We start from the raw sequence: 6765 nt of genomic DNA on the forward strand, positions 1-6765 counted from the left end.
AATTTAGTGGGCGTAATCGGCAAACCGTACATTATACATTTTTACTGTTCGTGTGTTTCCTAAGATAGATAGAATATATTAACTGCTCTTTTTAACTGGCATTCGATCAAATAAATTACAAAAACAGAAAGCGTTGCTTCTGTCTCACCTGAAACTTTTCTCCATATGCCCATGATGGACTCTGCCGGTGATATCGTGAGCGTCGTCACTAGTCAAATGGTTAAAGACGTCAACTAAAGTTGCAAAACATAGCAGCTAATTTTTGTTTTATATTTTTTTTTCTTGCAAACTATACATCTGTTGTTTTTATTTTGAATCAGATTATGTTTATGGTTAATAAAAAGAGATGTGGGGGTTGTAAGCCAATGATACAGTAACTACAAAACTAACCAAACGATATCGAGAGGTCACCATTCAGTCTTCAGCCCTCCACGGGACAAAATGTTCAAAATGGACAACAGTTAAAACATTTTTTAATAAACTATAAATGAAATTACTATTAAAACTACTTACAAAGTTCCGAATTTAAATATATGAAAGCTCAAAATTTCGAATTTGAATTAGGTCGATATAATGTCCATTTTATCAATTATTATTACGAATGAATACAAATGATTATGTTTTTATCATATTGTATAAATGACTGTGTAGTATCACTTAACCTGTTTAAGTTTTCTTCTTTTATGCAATTAAGTTTCGATAATATCAGTAAAAGTTCTGTCGATCTAGTATTTAGGACGCAAAATTGTACATCATTAAATGTGATTGAAAAAAATAATTTAAATTCCAAGATACACGTGTTATTTGTTTGGTACAAGAACATTTAAATTGTGTACAGCCTTATTTTTGACCTGACAAGACAAGAAACCATCGTTCGTAATAGCAGAGAAAAAGATTGATGAAGATGAATGTTGGCAGCAGAATTCCATTCTGAAATAAAAAAAAAAAAAAAGTAACGTAAATATTGTCCTGGATTTATAATTTTTTATTAGTTGTTAGTGGCTTGGAACTAGCTTCCAGTAAATGCGAGTACTCACAAATCTGTTCTTTCTGTCTTTGTTGTTTATGTTACTTGATTATTTTGCTTTGTATCGATCTGATGAGTTAAGTCCTTTTCAACTGATTTTTACATTTATGTTTGTTTGTTCTTCTTTGCGTTGCTGTTACACATCTGCCCAGGTTAAGGCGAGAAGATGGTTAGGAGCACGCAAACATATTTAACCCGCCATATTCGGTATGTATATGTCCAAAGTCCAGAGTCTGTAATGCAGTGGCTGTCGTTTGTAAATGTATATCATATGTGTTTTGAAGATAAATTAGGCGTCGGTTTTCTCATTTGAATTGCTTTATATTTAATTTGTCGGAGTCTTTTATAGCTTTCTAAGAGGTATGGGTTTTGTGTATTGTTGTAAGCGAGATATATTGCCTCGAAATAGGATAGAATGGGTTAAACGCGAGAGAGAAAAAGGTATCGGCGAAAATAATTTTTGAACAGTATTTCAATTGTTGTATAATTTCTGTTTATTTTGATCGTTACTCTTCCATCATATCCCATAACTGAACCATGTCGAACATGAACTAAACTATGACATTACTGAACCAAACCATGGCACCGTATTTTCAGTAATCTTCATTTGTGTGCAAATGTAGCTATTTGTCGGAATAATTGACGGCAGTCTTATATCACAATGAAATATGTGATGTTACAGACAGTAAACAAATCACTTTTTTATGCATGAGAAAAAAATACTCAACTTTTAGATTTTGACATACGCAAGCATCATTCTGTGTCAAATTATCAACTATATGATACAAATTTTAACGGACTAACATATTAGCTATATACAAAGATACTAACCAGCTTGGATTTATGTTCAGAAGTTCCGTTAGCAAGAAATCCGAATGTTTATATTGTGTCATTGTTTGTCATTCAAAATACTTAACACAATCATGATCAACTAAACCAAACTATGAAAAAATCACTGTACTAAACGCTCATCGATATGACGACGTTACTACCCGTGCATTAACAGTGAGGGAAGGTCCAGTTATTTATATTTGATCGGATTTCAAAGGAACATAGAACAAAACTATGATTATTTTTAGATTGTTTCTTTGGTTACACAAGAATAGGATAAAATATACTCTATTCCAAATTAATGGGACCCACAAGGGGCAACATGAGATTATAACAATAAACAATTAAACAAATACAAAAGAAAACTACTGAGGGAATGAGTTACTTGATTGATAAAATATAAATGAGACAAATAAAAATATATCTTTGGTTTTCAATTGAATTATTTTTACATAGTTCTTTTATTCAAGAAGTTTATGTGATGTGATTTACAACGAAGGCGGTATTGTTGGGGGCTTTGTCTGTGAGGACAATTACATATTTTTCATGAAGATAGGACAAGTTAAACACTATTTGAGTTTTTGAAGATAGATGTAAAAAAAGAGGCAAAAGACACCAAAGAAAAATAAAAAATCTTAGATAGAAGAAAACCCGAAATTTCATGGCAACAAACGATAGTCCACTAAAAAGAAAACTTAATACTGAGCTAAACGAACTCCAACAAAACCAGTCAGTATGATTTATACAGTGTTTAACATTAATTGTGGTTGTATTTGAAATTGAATTAATATAACATTTGCTATCCAATTTGAAGTTTTACTAACTGATACTGTGAGATACTCCCCAGATCATTTGTTTTAACAGGTTCGTCCATAAGCCCTGTTAAGGTTTTAATGTGGCGTTCATTTTGCTTAACTAGTATACATTATTGTTTAGGGACCATCTGTAGCTCGCCTTCGGGGCTGTTTTCTGTTCTTTGATCGGGTTGTCTGCTCTTTGAGACATTCCCTGTTTCCATTCTCAATTCCATTTAGCAAATATTATCTTTGTACATTACAATTTATTTTTAGCTCATTTTTATTTTGATCAATATCTAGCCATGCAGCAGAGTATGATTTATCTCATATTTGTATTTACGTTTGTCATTTTTTTACTAAATGAAACAAAGCTTGACTAAGTCTTTCGATCTGTTTTTAAGTTTAGAATGAGTATTACTTGTCTATGTGTGTTTGCGCGAATTTACCTGTAGTTCATTTGTATATACAATATCTATATATATAAAGTATATCAAGAATTGATTTATATAGTATAGCTTACTATATTAATTCTTGAGTAAATTTACTTTCAGTAGAACCAGTACAATTTATTGTTATCACTATTTTGCTCATTTTTCCAATAGAACACACTTTATATTCGCTATTTGTTATTTTTCTACAATTGAATATTTTGACGTTGCATCTCCAGGAAATGATTCCATTTATTAACTCTTTATCTTCAGGTAACGTAAATCCATCAAATATCAAAAACTCAAGTTCCCCCTTTGCTTGTCTCTGGGATGGTAATCTCTGTCTTCAATGTCGATTTTCAAATTGTCATTCCAGTGGATTTTTTTTAATTTAATTCTCTTTTGTTTTATTTCATAATTCATCATATCTATTTTAAAGATTTGATATTTTGAGATTTTCCAATCGTTTTTCAAAGATTGATAGCCTTCCTGGCAGACGAATTCAACATACTGTGGAGTTATGAAATTGTCGCATGTATGAGGACACTATAATTTTCATTTATTTGCGACTTCATTACACAGATGTTTCAATATGATTCTATCGTTTTAATTGGAAGACATGCAACAATCAGGTGGTTTTTAAAGTAATATTTTATATTCCAATAAAATGACACACATCCATGACTGTACACTGGTCATATGCATGCTCTCAGTGACAACGTCACAAAAATATGTTGGACCATTTAAACCAAAAACACAAAAAGACTCTTGATTTAAAATATACTAGCACATTATTTCCTGTTTTAAGCATTAAATCTTATCATAACAAATGAATGGTATGAAAATTATTATTGCATGTTTTACATCTCTTCAGCACTGACCAGATTTTACGGTTGCAAATTTTTAAATGTCATCTGTTATAGGCCGTCTTATTAGAACTTATATGAGCATTTAGTGGCAGTTTTTTTATGTGCTATATATAGTAATTTACTTGTTAAATAATTGTTTATTACATGCTTGTTTTACATGTTTTATTTGTTACCGTGTTACTGTATTCTAGTATGGTTTTATATTCTGTAAAAATCTCATCACAGTTAATGTTTTGAAATGTTTATCAATATGCCGAATCAAAATAAAGATTTACCTATACTTATACTCACATTACTTTAATACAAGTCGGCTGTGGTTATGAAGCGCTTTTGCGCACTTGGCGAACTAGTAGTCTGAAACTTCTAAAACTCGGCGGAATCTAGCAATATATAATCTATTTCTATATAAGCCTCTGACCATTTTCTATTTTCAACATTTTTCCCCTAGAAGATCCCAGAAAGTGGGTGGGTTTTGAAAGTGTGTGATGCACCCTCTTGTTCCCCACCTCATCCTCCTTTTTGCACCGGGCTCATATGCCTTGTTTTTTTGTTTTTTTTTTAAGTGTCATAATTAATAAGAAATATACATGCATGAAGTTCTGTTGTTTTGGTTTTTTTTTGTCTCATTTATGATTCATTTATATTTTATCAATCAAGTTATTCTTTTCTTTTTTTGTATATTTGTTTTATTGTTTATTGTTATATCTCATGTTAAAAATTGCCCATTTTGTGCGAATTCGGGTCCGTTCTCCCATAATCACGTTCGCTCCCATTCTCGTTCGCCCCTTTTTTAAGGTTTTGTGTTGAATAAGTTTTTAATCGTGCTTTAGTTAGTGTATTGCTATAAAATAAAGAAAATAAGGTTTTTTTTATTGTTTTGAAATGAAATAAAGTGACATTCTAAAAACGTAAACAGGTTTTCTCTTGTGAATTATTTTGACGAAATGAATAATGAATATTGTTATGATGATCAAAGACTAAGCCATTCGTCTCTAAGACTTGCAGAAGATTCCAAACGGCTATCAAACGCGTCACAAACTGCTAAAAATAACTATATCTTTCATTTTTTCATTACAACATGTACAAATATTCATTGTTTTTACTCCTACCAAGATAATTACTTGTAAGTTTACTTTACACCAACTTGTGACCTGGGACTATAACAGTATTAATTACATGTAGTATAATAGTCCCAAACCGAACACATAGTAACAATAATACCAAACCAGCTTTGTAAATAAATCTTGAATAAATCACAATTAATTGATCATCTAATCACAAAAAAATATTGCATTAAAAAAAATCACGAATTTTATTCATGAAAATATTGATATTTTGATAAAAAAAAACATCTCCTAATTCAACCGGTATTTAATCAAAGTAGGGTGCGAACGGACCCAGGGGCGAATATATGTGGGGTGCGAACGTGTTGGGTGTGAATGTGTTTTTAGAGCGAACGGACCCGATATCATTTTGTGCCAATTAAAATATATATTCTATTCTATCTTTATATGAATTTATAATTTGACTCGAGGAGAGAGAGAGAGAGTGATTTTTTTGTTCGACTCTATCCGAAATGTTCATGTTATTAATTTGTACGTTCGTAAACTATTTTGAGGTAAAGAATTTTCCAATGTTTATTTTTAGGTTAGGGACTTTCCTGAATTGGGTCTCACTAATTAGCGACAAGAAGCGTCAAGAAGCGACAAGAAGAATAAATTTAGCGACAAGAAACGACAAGAAGACTATTTAGCGACAAGAAAACTTAAAAAAAATATTATTAGAATAAATATATTAAAATAAATATGCATTGACAGCAATAAAGAGATTTTCATTTTTTTTATTATATTGATCTGAGACTACTATAGTAGTCTCAGTATTGATAGATGAAGAAATTAATGAGTCAAGATAACATTTGGAGGTTTGCCTGTTATCTGAACAATTTCTTTCAAAGAATTAATATTGATGACAGCTTGCATATATCATCAGCAATATTTTGTTTGTTAAATAGGATAGGTACCTATGTATTCTGCTATTGCTTTATTCATGGTTTCAAGAGAATGGCCAGGCATTTTTTTCGGACCAGCTGATTATTTTCTTGTAAGAATTACTTCTTTTCATAGAAGCATAATGACGCTTAAGGGTGAACAAATTAGAATCATGATTGGAGTAAAGGACGTGTGTCCCTTATTGTATTGCTACAATAACATTCAATTAACACCTATAACTTTGTACACGCGTCAGACTATACAACTACACGCGCCAGAATATACAATAATTGCAAATAGTGAGCAACTGTTGAACACTCAACATTGTCTTTAATTACCTTTAATCTTCAATCAACTGTAAACTATGCATAAAAATCATGCATATCGTTTGATAAGTCAATTACCCAAATAAAATATTCACGTTTTAGTAACATTATCTTTTCTGGACACTGATTCACGTATAATGCATTTTGCATGCAATCAGTTTATTATATTTTAGACAAAGAGAGTGTTAAAAAATTTATAAAATAAATATATTATTGTTCTAAACTGAAGAACATGTAAAAATTAATATCATACTATGACAGGGAAATTTCTATATTTCTATATTTATCAATTTATTTAAAAAAAAAAATGAAAATCACTTTACTTTCCGTATATTAAAAAATGTCAATGCATATTTTTTTAATATATTTATTTTAATAATATTTTTATTAAGTTTTCTTGTCGCTAAATAGTCTTCTTGTCGCTTCTTGTCGCTAAATTTATTCTTCTTGTCGCTTCTTGACGCTTCTTGTCGCTTCTTGTCGCTAAATTTCTTCTTGT

The sequence above is a fragment of the Mytilus californianus genome, unplaced genomic scaffold (assembly GCF_021869535.1).
Source record: "Mytilus californianus isolate M0D057914Y unplaced genomic scaffold, xbMytCali1.0.p SCAF_5, whole genome shotgun sequence".
In the NCBI taxonomy this organism is placed as follows: Eukaryota; Metazoa; Mollusca; class Bivalvia; order Mytilida; family Mytilidae; genus Mytilus; species Mytilus californianus.